The sequence below is a fragment of the Pectinophora gossypiella genome, chromosome 1 (genome assembly GCF_024362695.1).
Source record: "Pectinophora gossypiella chromosome 1, ilPecGoss1.1, whole genome shotgun sequence".
Classification (NCBI taxonomy): Eukaryota; Metazoa; Arthropoda; class Insecta; order Lepidoptera; family Gelechiidae; genus Pectinophora; species Pectinophora gossypiella.
The window spans coordinates 4,061,925-4,077,505 of NC_065404.1; the positions used below are offsets into that span (position 1 = coordinate 4,061,925).

Consider the following 15,581-nt stretch of genomic DNA (forward strand, 5'->3'; position numbering starts at 1 on the left):
AATTAATTCAAAAGTATGTTGCTGACGCGTATTACAAAAGAGCCTTACAATCGGGGTGATAGAGACGAAAATCTAATTACAATATCAAATATGAAACGACTGTGACGGCTCTCAGTGGATATGACAGACAGAGAGGTCGCAAAGCCGACATCAAACCATCATGTCAACAAGACAATTTGCATTTTAATCGAAATACATTTTTCTGCAGACGAAGGATTCTTCTCTCATCATTGTGCGGTCAATAGCCGACCCCATGAACCATTTCAGGGTTACTATTGAGCCGCCAAAAGCCGCAGACTTGGCTCAGGTAACGACTGCGTACTTACTAAGTAAACAGTAATCGGCGTTTGCTTACCTAACTTGAACGTCTGTCAATCTGAACTTCCTAAGTTCCTACCCGAAAGAGAAACCAACTATCGCAATTACAGGCTAGGTTAGTAACAAGAACGTACTTTCTTCGGGGACCAACGGCATCACATCATCATCTCCCTAGCGTTATCCCGTTTCCACAGGGTATGCTTACCTAACCTGAAGATTTGACAGGCCCGATTTTTCACAGAAGCGACTGCCTGTCAGACCTTCCAACCCGCGAAGGGAAAACCAGCCCAATACAGGTTAGGTCACATACCTCCGAAATGCGTTTGTCGGGTTTCCTCACGCTTCCGGGACCAACGGCATAACGTTAAACGTTAAAAAATAGTTTTTTTTTTGTTACCTTCATTTTAATATTTAATGTTGGTACTTATTCTGCACTAATTTAATATTACGCCATCCTCTCTCCTACTTTTGCTGTGCCCTCCAGTGTCTCGTGTATCTACATAATGACAATAAAGTTATTGACCTTTCCAAGTACTGAATTATCTTACTTTCCGTTCAATCAGGCGATTCATCCAGACCGTTTTTGATTCCACTGAGAACCGATCCCGCAATGTAAGTCCAGTAGTGCTAAGATGCGCAACGTGATAAAAATATTATGTCATTTCATCGATTCTGACGATATAATTATATGGTTTTGTCGATTGGTGCTAATATGTGAAGCCATATAAGTCATGTCGTTCTGTCAAAATACGAACAAAATCACGTGATACGCATGTTAGGGGAAAAAAAGAAACTTATCGATTTCGACAAAATTTATTGAATCGATCAATAATTTTGTCACGTCGCACATGTTAGCCCTGCTGATGGGGACCCAAACGCTCTCACCGCTAGAACATGAAATCTGTTCACGAAATAACGTCTAAAAAATAACGTCGGCAATGCAATTTGCAAACAAAATACTTGTGATGTCGAGATCTTTATTGTAATACGTTATTAATTTCCCCGGGGACAGAACACGCCTCTTTTCGGCACCCGGGAGCATAGAGCAGCACGGACCTCCGCGGCCGGGTATGTTCAATGGCCCCGATTCCTGCAGACACCGCCTAATTTTATTTTAGGTTATATCCGTCATTTTCGTATCCGTCGAAAAGGAAAGGGACGGATGATTCACAGCTCTTAATTTTAGGAAGAATGAGTAAATGAATGAATAACCCGGGCGAATCAAAAGGTATGTCGCTGGTATGCAATCCGTTTGACGTGCTGTCTACTTAACTGTGTCGGGTTATTGACGGATAAAAAATTTTTAGACGGTTGGTTTAGATTTGTGCTTAAAATTGACGTGTGTTCCATAAATTTTATGCTTGTCGATTACCCGTCCCTTTCCTTTTCGGCGGATAAGAAAATGACAGATATAACTTAAAATAAAATTAGATGGTCATTACAGGAATTAGCACCAATTTCTGTGTAAATCCGATGTGATTGGCTATCCAGCTGATTACAAATTTTGTTGTAATTTTGTAAAGAGTTTTTATCAGGGGGTTTAGACGACCTCTGTGGTTCAGTGGTTAAGCGACGTGCTCACGATCCGGAGGTCCCAGGGTCGATTCCCGGTGGGGACAAATCACAATTTCACTTTGTGATCCCTAGTTTGCTTAGAACATTACAGGCTGATCACCTGTTTATCCACAAGTAAGATGGTCCGAGCTTCGAAAGGCACGTTGAGCCGTTGGTCCCGGTTACTACTTACTTATATCAGTAAGTAACATCGTCGTTACATGAGTCATGTCAGAGGCCTATGTCGGCTCAATAATAACCCTGACACCAGGGTTAATGGGATTGGTAATCCACTTCGCAACCCACACGATAAAAGAAGAAGATCAGGGGTCTTAGCAAGATGTAAATGATTATACCAATCGACATCGATAGTGCTCAAGAAGCCCAAAACCGGCGCGGAATTTTGATGTAGAATGAATTGTTTGATATACATAGTGTTAGTGACATTGAAACGAATACTGAGAGAGATGATTCAGACCATGATTCTAAGTTTATATCAAGTGGAATTTTCCGTCGCAAATCCCATCCCTCAAAGTATTTGATACAGTGTCGCTAACATCCTGTATGTATCGCGCAACGGATCGTTACCGATGTAAACACCTTCGCGATCCAATCCACCGATGCGTTTTGGAGACATGTCCTACGATCAGATTGTGCGCTGGTTTATTGATCGATATACGATAATATGATTATATCCGTTTTGAGTAAATCTCGAGTAACTTACGTTAGTAACTTAATTAGTTTGATGCTATTATATTATAACATAATGAAGTCGTAGGTTATTAACTAATTTAATATTATGTGGTTTCTTACTCTCGCGGGCTCGTTTATTTTGTAAATACTTGAACTTAGTAGATGGGAACCGTTATTAAATATTATAAATTCTTACAGCAGTTTTTAGACAAACTTCTTTGAGAGCCGTCAAAATATACTTTAAGAAGGAAAGGATGAAACGTATATATTATAGAAAGGCACTACCAACACCCAAACAACATCATATTAATCACACACACAAAATCTACAATTTTGTCATATCTACATTTATTGCCATGTGTTTTTTTTTAATATATGTTACTAGCGACCCGCCCCGGCTTCGCTCGGGTGCAATGCTGAGGAAAAAAAATGAAATTATTTACGACATTACATTAAAAACCTCAAAAATAACAGTATTTCTCCACTATTTAATGGATGTTATTATACATATAAACCTTTCTCTTGAATCACTCTATCTATTAAAAAAAGCCGCATCAAAATCCGTTGCGTAGTTTTAAAGATTTAAGCGTACTTAGGGATATGAGGACAGAAAAAGCGACTTTGTTTTATACTATGTTTGTTTGTTTTCCGTTCCACTGAAGCAAGGAGGGGTAAGACGAGTGTGTGCGCCTGCGTTTTGCGCGAACGTCTGCGCACCTTAATATATCCTAGGGATGCGCCGATCCGATCCGATCTTTTAGAAAATCGGATCGAAAGCCATTCGATCTGCCGATTTTTGGATCGGATCGAGACCATACGATTTTTAGGCGGATCGATACAAAACTTTAAAGATCGGATCGCTTGGATCGTATGAATTGAAAAGCGGATTACCTACATTATTGCTTACGATTTTGTTAGGATAGAACTCGATCTTCTGTTTACGTTACGTTCCAAACTTGGCGGCGTCTTTTGCATGCGGGTAGGTATAGATATACGAGCATCTTATTACATTTTATTATAATTTAACTTTGTGGGTAAGTAAACATACGAGTAAAAAGTGTGGTTTGATTTGTTTCTAATTGCTATTGTCTCCGAGTATCTCAGATGTACGTTTAGTTTTGTAAAACTGTTTGGTCAAAAAATGGTGCCCCCTATAAAATCTAGTGTGTGGAGTCAGTTTACCCGAGATTACCCGAAGGCGGAAAATTAATAGTTAAAAGTAATTATGTCTTGCTTATTTGCATCCGATCCGGATCGATTTTCTTGATATCGGATCGACGGCATGCGATCCAATCCGCGGATCGGATCGACGCATTACGATCCGATCCGATCCTTAAAATCGGATCGACGATCTGGATCGCGCATCCCTAATATATCCTGCGTACCTAACCGCTTCACTTCACTTCACTGTTTGTTTGTATGTTTGTTTTATACTTTGTTTTGTTTTGTTCTATTTCTCTTTTGTTTTGTATTTTGTTTTTTCCTGTTTGTGCAATAAAGTATTTGTTATGTTATATTATGTTATGTAGTGATATACCTACTTACATAAGATCACGCGTATTTCCCGTCGAGGTAGGCAGAGACTCTGGAATTCCACTTACTACGTCCCCGACACACCACTTCTGCTTCATCCACTCTTACCAAAGGCTCATGCATGCTCACCGGTTTAGAGTACTCTTGAACTGGCCTTTCTTTTAAACATCCTGGAAACCATAAATCTTACCAACATGACATAAATTACTTTCAATAACATTATTTAATATTTACGTCTCACTGCTTCTTCTTCTATCGTGTGGATTGTGAGGTGAATTACCAACCCCATCAACCCTGGTGTCAGGGTTATTACTGAGCCGCCATAGGCCCCTGACATGAATCACGCAACGACTACGTACTTACATCACTAAGTAAGTAGTAACCGGGACCAACGGCTTAACGTGCCTACCGAAGCACGGATCGTCTTACTTTTGGACAATCAGGTGATTAGCCTGCAATGTTCTAAGCAAACTAGGAATCACAAAGTGATTTTTGTGATTTGTCCCCGCCGGAATTCAATCTCGGGACCTCCGGATATACCGGATACCTAACCTGAAGATTTGACAGGTCCGGTTTTTACAGGACTATACATTGTTTTAAGTTTACGCGGTTATTATCATAATTAAAACACATAATAACGGGTTCTTACCATGACACTTACTCATATCCCCATTTAAACGCTGTAAGAACCCGTTATTATGTGTTTTAATTTTAGAAAGAAAGAAAGAAAGAAACATTTATTATTTAGGACACCACAGACACGGATTACATATATATACATTATAATGACATCACATCAGAAGTCAACGCACACACGAAATATTTTCTATATAGAAACATGGAAAACGAACACAGAAACTTATACCTAAATTAAAATGTGACGTCATGTCGGCTTACCCATGTGTAGTGGATGGTTTCCCGTATAAAAGGTCCTCACTCAGCTTATGCCGCGGCGTGAGCCGCGACGCTGGTATTCTGTGAGACCTGAGTATTGAGTGAAGTACGGACATCGCGCCACCATATGTACATATACTTACTTACTATTATAGGTTACTTAGATATTATCATAATATAATTACTACATAATATAATTACAACTAAAATAAAATATAGATGTAAATAAGTATAATATATATTAATTATATATTGTGCTAACTCATAAAGAAAAACATTTTACAGGACTGCCTGTCTGACCTTCCAACCCGCGAAGAGAAAACCAGCCCAATACTTACAGTCACATTCCTCCGAAATTGAATTTCTCGGGAATGTGGGTTTCCTCACGATGTTTCCCATCACAGCTGAGCACGTGACAATCATTTATGATCCAAACATGAATTACAATTAATTCCCCTTCAACCCCAAGAACCTTTCAACTTCAAGAGATGTCCTAAAGTCTAAATATACTACTTCTTATATTCTTAATACAAACTCAATCGATTCATAAGTTTGCTTACCAGGCTATCCATCAGGTACAAGTCTTCGAAGGAATTATACAGGTCCACATTATAATATAAATTGCTAACAATCCGACACCCTACCTTCTTGAGATGACATCGTTTACTTAAAGCGACCTTAAATAAAAAATCAGGGGTGTACGTTGAAACTTAGCGTTTTATTTTTTATCAACGTCAATAGTTTAACGTTTTGTCTGAATAAAAATCTATTATCAAAAATCAAAACGCGCTCGGTCTGCGATTGTTGAAGTTAAACAATTTTCGCAAAGGCCGGTCATAGGATGGATGACCACAAAAAAAAAAGTTTTCATCTCGAGCTCCTCCGTGCTTCGGAAGGCACGTTAAGCCGTTGGTCCCGGCTGCATTAACAATCGTTAATAACCATCAATCCGCACTGGGCCCGCGTGATGGTTTAAGGCCCGTTCTCCCTATCCATCCATAGGGAAGGCCCGTGCCCCAGCAGTGGGGACGTTAATGGGCTGGTGATGATGTTATGAAAATAGGTAATTATCACATAAAATCTGTACAGCGCCATCTATAGTTTTGTTTGGGGAACCTAACTTGGAAAATCCCTCGTTATCGTTCACATTTTATGCGAAATCGGAAGAAAGAAAACCGTACGTACTGCTATTTCCGATACACACTTACTACGTACACGTACCTCAAGTACCGTAAGCTCACGCCCGTAATAGGATCTTTTTCACCAAAGATCCCTTAAATTCAGGGATCCCTTACCTGCATTTTGAGAGTCCTTAACGAAAGATTGGTTTTCGCCACCGTTTAAGTGTCACCTGGGGTTTTAGAAAGGCCACATCGAAGCAGTTCGTCTAAAAAAGCAATATTGCCATTTGACATTTGTTAAATTGCATTATTGCTTTTTAGAATGAATTACTTCAATGTGGCCTTTCAGCGCCCCAGTTCTCAGGAGAGTCCTGAGATTTACTTTGACTTAACGTTTAACTCCTTCCTAACTTTGACTCAGGAAGGAGACCTAATTCTTAGACTCCGTCCTCTGTTGAAGCGACAAGGTCTTCGTCGAACTCAGCTCAAAATCGGTATTCGTAGACGGCGCCTCAACCTTAAATCGAGTTTACTCCAGTAAGGCATGACGTCATTAATTTCTTATTATTGTGTTGGCAGTATGATGTGCTCAACTCCAGCGAGTATACGTTTTTGACAACTCTCAGCTGCGAGCGAGTGTGACATTAGTGACTCAAGTCCAATGTATTAATAAGAACAGATACTTGAGATCAATCTTGAGTTGACACTCGGAACTTGAGATTGGTTTATTTATACGGGCCTAAGTCAGGGACGTAAATTTCAACTTACAAAACCAAAATGCTAAGCTGAGGCCGAATTGAATGGAGGAAGGGCCGAGTAAACATCTTAGAATAGTGTGTTGTAAGGAATATTGGTGAAAATAGGTATTACGTTTGTATCAGTAACAAACAAACCACATAGCTGAAGCAATTAGCCATTTGTTCGAGTTATATTACAGGTTTGAACGGCCGACGTGTGGAAACAATAGCCGTATCGGAATACGAGCTTGAATCTGTTGGCTATCTGATCCCTAGAGTAGGGTGACTACATTTTTACTTTTTATACATTTGTTGGAACAGCCTCCGTGGTCTAGTGGTTAGAGCGTTAGGCTCACGATCTAGAGGTCCGGATTCGATTCCCGATGGGGACATTGTCGATATCACTTTGTGAGACTGTCTTTTGTCTGGTAAGGACTTTTCAGGCTTGAATCACCTGATTGTCCAAAAAAGTAAGATGATTCCGTGCTTCGGAGGGCACGTTAAGCCGTTGGTCCCGGCTATTAGCCGTAAAAACACCACCACCAACCGGCAGTGGAGCAGCGTGCTGGAGTATGCTCCATACCCCGTCCGGTTGATTGAGAGGAGGCCTGTGCCCAGCAGTGGGACGTATATAGGCTGTTTATGTATGTATACGTACATCTGTTGAAAATAAATATTGAAACAAATAAACCCCACAACACATATTTTGCTGTATTGTATTGTAGGGAGCGAGCCTTTTGCCATTAACCGGGTACAACTCCTGGAAAATACGTGATATCAATTATCTATGTTCGTAACGTGAATTTTAACACATAACATTCGAATTTATAGGTTTGGAGCCCGAGTTAGGTTCGGACAAGTGACACAACGATGTTCGCGTTCACCGAACAGGGCTATCTATCACGGATTGTTTCCTATTTTCCTAAAGCCATTTTTTATAGCCACCACAGTGACTAAGAACGGGGAGCGCCTGTTCAAACCCCGGTACCAAACGGGATTCTCTTAAAATGCATAAATGTTTTTGTCATAATTTTAATTATCATAATCCTTTTTGCATAACGTTTTTTAGCATAATAGTACTTTCCCATAATAACATCTAGGAATACTGGTTTGTTAGATATAACTTATTTTTGGACTAATATTTGTTGGTATAAATTTGATTCGCATATAAATAGGTATCCATAATTCTTTTTTAGAATAATAGTGTTTTGTCATAATTTTTACAAGGCATAACAGTAGGTTAGGGTGCGGCGGGGGTGGCCCTTGGGCCACCTCTACGCCGCCAGCATGTTTATCTTACACACGAAAAATATACTGAATGTTGACCAACAGCATGAAATAGTGTCAAAAAATATAAAAAGTCACAACCATGAACCAAATGCAGCCAGGAAAAAGTAAGTTTTGAAAATGTTCAAAGTTGTACCAAAACTTTTCTTATTCGGAGTATAGTTTTTATGCTTATAATAATTATGCTTAGGTATCATTATTGTCATTAATTATTATGCTTATAGTAGTTATGAGTTTCAAAATTATGCTTAAAAAGTTATGACAAAGTAATACTATGAGTAACTAATAATAGTACAAGTAACAGTATGCCATGGTAAATTATTACATAAAATTTTATGAGTAAAAATAGAGAACCAATTGCACCAATGAGTTATTAAATATTTCGGTAACTCAATTGGCTCGATCATTATATACGGCAATACTACGGCCTCCGTGGTCCAGTGATTTGAGCGTTGGGCTCACGATCCGGAGGTCCCGGGTTCAAATACCGGTGGGGACATATCACAAAAATCACTTCCTGATCCCTAGTTTGGTTAGGACATTACAGGCTGATCACCTGATTGTCCTAAATTAAGGTGATCCGTGTTTCGGAAGGCACGTTAGCTGTTGGTCCCGGTTACTACTTACTGATCTAAGTAAGTAAGGGGCCTTTGGCGGCTTAATAGTAACTCTGACACCAGGGTTGTTGAGGTTAGTAATCCACATCACAACCCACACGATAGAAGAAGACGGCAATATAGTGCACCATCTATCACGTTGGCCAACAGAAAGCTCGGTGAGGTGTGAGCACTTAGTTCATCTTGCGATGAATGTACCTATGCTTACCCCAATTGGTATATAGTCGTGAGCTTATGATGCTATTTTCAATGAAAATAATGCTCCACTTCATTAGGATTTGGCCGCCTGCCGTACTCTTTCTATTCCTCTTTTGTTTTGTATTTCCTGTGTGTGCAATAAAGTATTTATTATGTTATGTTTTAACAGCCTCCGTGGTCTATTGGTTAGAGCGTTCGGCTCACGATCTGGAGGTCCGGGTTCGATTCCCGATGGGGACATTGTCGAAATCACTTTTTGAGACTGTCCTTTGTTTGGTAAGGACATTGCAGGTTCGAAAATTTAAGATGATTCCGTACTTCGGAAGGCACACTAAGCCGTTGGTCCCGGGTTACCAGCCCAAACACCTCCACCAACCCGCAGTGGAGCAGCGTGGTGGAGTATGCTCCATACCCCCTCCGATTGATTGAGGGGAGGGGTGTGCCCAGCAGTGGAACGTGTATAGGCTGTTTATGTTTTGTTAGGATTGTCCTTAAATAATCTAAAGTTATGCTTGCCTTCAAAAAGTTGACAGCGTCAATTTGGTTTCCACCGCGCCGCAGGGAGTGCGATACCATCTCATGATACAATGACATAACTCGTAAGTCTCGTAACAGATATGTAATGGATGTTTTAACCAGCTGTCTCGAAACAATGGAACACTGTTTAAGCTTGTTCGGTAGATAAAAATGCTAATGGAATTGTGATCAAAAGTGATTGATAGGCGTAAGAGCTTTTAAAGTAGTATTTGGCAATGCAATTTGTACGACGAACTACGTAAAGGTGTCAGGTCATTAGTAGTACGGCTAGCATGCGCAACATGATAAAATTTTATCGATTCTGACGATATAATTACGTCGTTTTGTCTATTGGTGTTAATATGTGAACCCAAATAAGTCTAGTCGTTCTGTCAAAATAAAGCGCCTCGCATGTTAGGGAAAATAACAAACAACGATTTCGCCAAAATTCATTGAATCGGTCGTTAATTTTATTATATTGTTCAGGTCAGCCCTGCTGGTCAAGTCAATTCAAGTCAGGAAAGCTCCTCAAACCAGCTCAATGAAATTATCCTTCATATCCCTCTTAATCCATTTTGAATGAACTGTATTATTGAAACTTCTTTAGATTCGACATGTCCTTATTCTTTTGATATCGCCACAGCTTTGAGCTGTAATGAGCGCTGGATGCGGGCAGCAGAGGATTGGTCATTGTACTGAGCCTTGAGAGAGGCTTATGTCCAGCAGTAGACGATTTCCGGCTGATGATGATGATGATGAGCTGTAATGAATCAGCGCTGACAGTTGTTTACCCGAACTGTAAGAGATTAGACGAAACAATTTTTAATCCACACAAGTTATGACCGTGGTCTAGTGGTTCACGTTGGTTGGCGTTAGGCTCACGATCTGGAGGTCCGGGTTCGGTTCACAATGTTGTCGAAATCACTTTGTGAGACTGTCCTTTGTTTGGTAAGGACTTTTCAGGCTTGAATCACCCGATTGTCCGAAAAAGTAAGATGATTCCGTGCTTCGAAGGGCCACGTTAAGCCGTTGGTCCCGGCTATTAGCCATAAAAACACCTCCCCCAACCCGCATTGGAGCAGCGTGGTGGAGTATGCTCCATACCCCCTCCGGAAGAATGAGGGGAGGCCTGTGCCCAGTTGTGGGACGTATGTAGGCTATGGTTATGTTATGTTACAAGTTATGACGTACAACTAGATTTATTGCCTGTCAATTCCTAGCAATATTGATGGAGTGCAACGTTCGTAACTCGACACCGCTCGATCACTTGATTCCCTCCTCTTGCACAGTCAGTGAGTATTGTCCAGTCTTCGTGAACACTTTATCACGGTCATACCGAGAAAAAGGGTTACGATTTTATTGTGAAATTTTATTTACGCTTAGCTGGAGTCAGGGCCCCGTGAAAATGGGATTAACGCTAAGGTGTTAATGATTTAAACTTAGCTATCTAATAGTGCCGTTTTTGAAGGCCTATTTTGACCGTCTTCAAAAAAGGAGGAGGCTCTCAATTCGTCGGGATCTATTTTTTATCCGTGACAACTAACTGTTTGTACAGTCCACACTCGTACTATAAGCACACCCTGGACACTTCATACAAACAACCTTGTTATATACAGACACCACACATTGAAGTTATCGTACACGCGCATCTGCGTGTGTGACGTCTGACGCCATACGATTGAAGACTAAACTATGTCTGAGGGCGGTGAGGTAAACCTAGCTCAGACGGGGAGCGGAGATTTACAGTTCTATTCCTTATTCTATACTATAAGGTAAGGTATTTGTAGGCGTTAGCCTAATCTCGATAATTGTAAGTACTTAAATCAATTCTTTTTCTTCTTCGTCGACGCTGCTTCCCGTTACGCGGGGTTGTCTTTCTCAATCATTATGGTGCCAGGTATCTCGCTAGCAAACGTCGTCTTCTTTGACGTCTATCTTCATGTCCGGACATTCGTCAACCAGGTGGTTTGAGGTCTTCCCCTCTCCCTGCTTCTAGGAGGCATGGAAAGGAGTTTTCTCTCGATATGGTCTTGCGTTCTTCTCATTTCATCACTGTACCATCTGAGGCAGGATTCGTACTTAAAGCGATCAATTTATGTATCCTATTCCTTTATAAAACTATCAAATATATCGCGCAGACGTTCCATTCTTATTTAAAACCTCACCTATGAAATAACTTCGTATTTATAATAGCTTTGACCTGGTTTAGATAATGTTGCTATCCACGTTATAGGCTTGCACTATCAATTAATTAAAAGCAACGTATAATATAATTATGCAGGGCGATAGTGAAACCCAAATCAAGGAACGTGCGAGGGGAGTTTATTCACTCTATTTATGGATAGGTTAGATTAGGTACTTTAAAATGTGGTGTTGGAGAAGCATGGAAAGAATAAGTTGGAAAGAAAGGGTTATTAATGAGGACGTGCCAATAAAAGTATGGGAAGAGAGGCAAATATTGAGAGTTATTGAGAACAGAACAGACACGATAATTGGATACTTAATAAGACACGACGAATTCATTAAAATAATCACGGAAGGGAAGCTACAAGGAAAGAGAGGAAAGGGAAGACCAAGAAGAGCTTACATGGAACAACGAGAAGGCGAATGTCGTGTCTTATAAGGAAGTGAAGGAATTGGCCTTTGATAGACAATAATAGAGAATGCTACACCGACAAGAGCGTGGCTCTGAAATTAGTGATGACAGTACTGTAAAGCATTTACAGTACCAGGGAACTTAATAAATACCATCCATCCATCGATATCATCCGTCTGCAAGAACATCAGAAGTCTCCTGACGTATGTTTACAAGGTTTTGTCGCCGGTAAAGATAGCTTTTAGTTATTGATAAACTTTGTGAATGAAAAACCTTTTTTTTATCGAGGCTTCGGCTCACGGGTGCCCAGGTGGACACCCTCAGGTCTCAAGCCTGTTGTCCGACCTAATACTTAGTTAATGTAATTTGAAATCTACAATAGGTAAGTCACATCAAAAAAAGACTTAAATACTATTACTTAAGTTCTTATGTGTGTCGTAGGTTTTACCTAAACTTTATTATTATTATTTATTACTTAATTACCTATATTTCAAATGGGGTAGTCAAACGTACATTCATCGCAAGATGAACTAAATACCCACGCCTCACCGAGTGTTCTGTTAGACCTACGTGATAGGTGGTGAGCCGTATCGCCCTCTATAATAATCGAGAATATTGTGTTAGTGAAATTACACTTAAATTAATACCTCATTGGTGCAATTCCGGTACAGGGGTTCGAATCGGCAGTCCCCAATCGAGAAGCTTACTTATAGTTGACGACAGGTCGACATGGCAATCGGGGCATGAGGTGAGCCGCGGAGGCGGCGTCGCCCCGCACACCCGCACAATCCCCGCGGCGTCTTAGTCTTAGTGTCGCACGAGTAACCGACCGCGTTTATCGATTATAATCTCGCTCACATAATTTATTTAAAAATGGCTACGGTTGCATCTTTGTCGCGTGTTCAAGCAAAAAAACCAATAATTCACTCTCAAGCTCGAGAACTAGCTAGAAAGATTTTATTATAAAAGTCGGAGATACCAGTGACGAAGTTTCTTTAAGTTCTTGTAGCGATACGTTAGATGATTCAGATGAATAAATATTAACTTAAATGAAAACGTGGTATTATTGTATTCACGTTTTGTTACATACATAATAAAAATATATCGATATTGAAAACGTCACGTCACTAGAGAATTGCCATGTCGACCTGTCGTCTACAGTACTTATTATTAAAGTTATACCCAATGAAGGACTTTCCGGGTTACGTCCCCCAAAAATAATATAGATGGCGTACATATTTAACGTGGTTATTGTCTATTTTCGTATTGCCTGTATACACAATTATTCAAAACTATAGTAATATAATAGCAGAAGCATTTATAAAAATAATTGTTGCTTGATATTTCGATCAGATATGGTATAGAATTATGTCGGTATATATTGCTTCTTTTTATTTTGATCAGAATAATAATGAGTGGAAGATGTGTTGTGGTGTAATAACAAGGGTCATCATTTATACCCAAAACAAAGATAAAATATACATATACATTGTTTAAACGCGGTAAGAACCCGTTACGTCCTCTAACATAATGGACTAATGTTATGTGCGATAAGCTGATCCCTTATCACCATAAAGTTCATCATATCCATCTTAGGACTTCGTATCAACAGTGGCTGCAAGTTGTCTTTGATTACTTGTGGCTCTGCCCACCCCATTTGGGATTACGGGTTATGATTTGTGGATTATGTATGTATGTATGTAAGAACCCGTTATTATGTGTTTTAATTGACAGATGCATATGTCTGTTATTCATGTTTTTTTTTATTATTATTAACTCAGGCAGGCAATTTTCACTGATAAGTGTCAGTATTCGACTATTCAGTTGTGTTTTCCTTTTTCTGTTTTATGGTAATTGTCCAATTTGTTTTTGAAGGTGTTGATGCCAGAAGCGGAGACCACGTCCTGCGGCAGCCCGTTCCACGACCTAATACTTAAATTCGAATGTTAAACGAAGGCAAATTTTTACAGTGCCAGCTATTTTTTATTTTTTTTGGAACGTAGCTTGAAAATTTGTTTCTGCAATAGTATCTGCAAGTTGGCTTTGCGTTAATGAGTTTTACTCACGCACAGAACACAAAGAAAAAGCATTTATTGTCATATCCCAATCTTTGTCTTATCATAATAGGTAATTTAATTAAACATTCATACGAAGTTTTGAAATTAATTCACCAGTGCTAGTTGAAGTTGGTATGCAAATGAATTTCATAGAGTGTGTGCAGGTGAACAAATGTATTGAAACTGCGAGTAATTTTGCTCCAAATTTATTGCAGTAGTACTTACAAACAGGGTGTTAGTGACATCGTAACGAAAACTTTCATATGTAATTTCGCCCATGATTCTGAATTGATATCTAGTGGAATTTTCCATCGCAAAAGTATGAAACTGAAAATAATTAAAAAGCACTACAATTTTCATGAATTTTCCGAGACGAAATTCCATTTGTTATCAACTCAGAATCCTGATCTGAATCATTCCCCTTAGTATTTGTTTCGGTGTCACTAACACCCACACGCACTTGTTTGGCTACCTGTACGTACTTGTACGGGGTGTAAGTGACATCGTAATGAATATTGAGGGGGATGATTCAGCTCATTATTCTGTATTAATATCAAGTGGAATTTTCAATCGCAAAAGTTGAAAAAATTTAAAATAATTTTAATACCCGAAAAATCAGGAATTTAAAATTCAAAAAATTCCACTTGAAATCAACTCTGAATCATTCCTCTCAGTATTTGGTACGATTTCACTAACACCCTGTATAGGTAAGTCACGTGTTCTCCAAATAGGGCTATCAGTCACGGATTTCAAACACGAATCAATTTAAAATGTCAATCAGTCCCAACCCTAGCTTTTAAAGTTAAATTATTCTACTGCGCGTATAATAATTAATGGAACGAGATAGAATGTATAATAAGTTCGAATCAGGGATGTAGCCCGAAGGGATTCAAACGATCCCAAAATATAATTTTATCTACTTACCTACCTACTCCGTGGTCTAGTGGTAAGAGCGTTAGGCTCACGATCTGGAGGTCCGGGTTTGTCGAAATCACTTTGTGAGACTGTCCTTTGTTTGGTTAGCACTTTTCAGGCTTGAATCACCTGATTGTCAAAAGATACCTGACATTTTCTTAACCACTAAAGGGACAGGTGATTGACAGGCATAAATTTATGGAACACGTTAATTTTAGGCAATTTCAAAAACCCTCCCAAAATTGTACGCGAGATGCGTTTATTATTCGCCCGGGTTATTAATTCATTTTAAAATAAACAGTTGTCAATCTCCCGTTCCTTTCCTATTCGGTGGATAAGAAAATGACGGGTATAACTTAAAATAAAATTAGGAGGTCTGCATGAATTAGGGCCAGTGTTAAGCTAAAATGGAAGGTGTAAAAAAGGTTGATTACCCGATTAATATGTAGGTCTGGACAGTGGATAAGCCTTAAGGTAAGGCGTAACCCTGGTTACGGCCCTGGGTAAAAGTAATTTTGCCAAAGGATTGCTGTTAGAGCCGAAAT

General features: G+C 39.5%; 1 protein-coding gene across 4 annotated transcripts in view; it reads left to right on the forward strand.

Annotated features, from left to right (window-relative positions):
* Positions 1-15,581, forward strand: part of LOC126380382 (dual specificity calcium/calmodulin-dependent 3',5'-cyclic nucleotide phosphodiesterase 1) — a 281,501-nt gene that overhangs the window by 261,447 nt on the left and 4,473 nt on the right. The gene's annotated exons all lie outside the window — the stretch shown is intronic.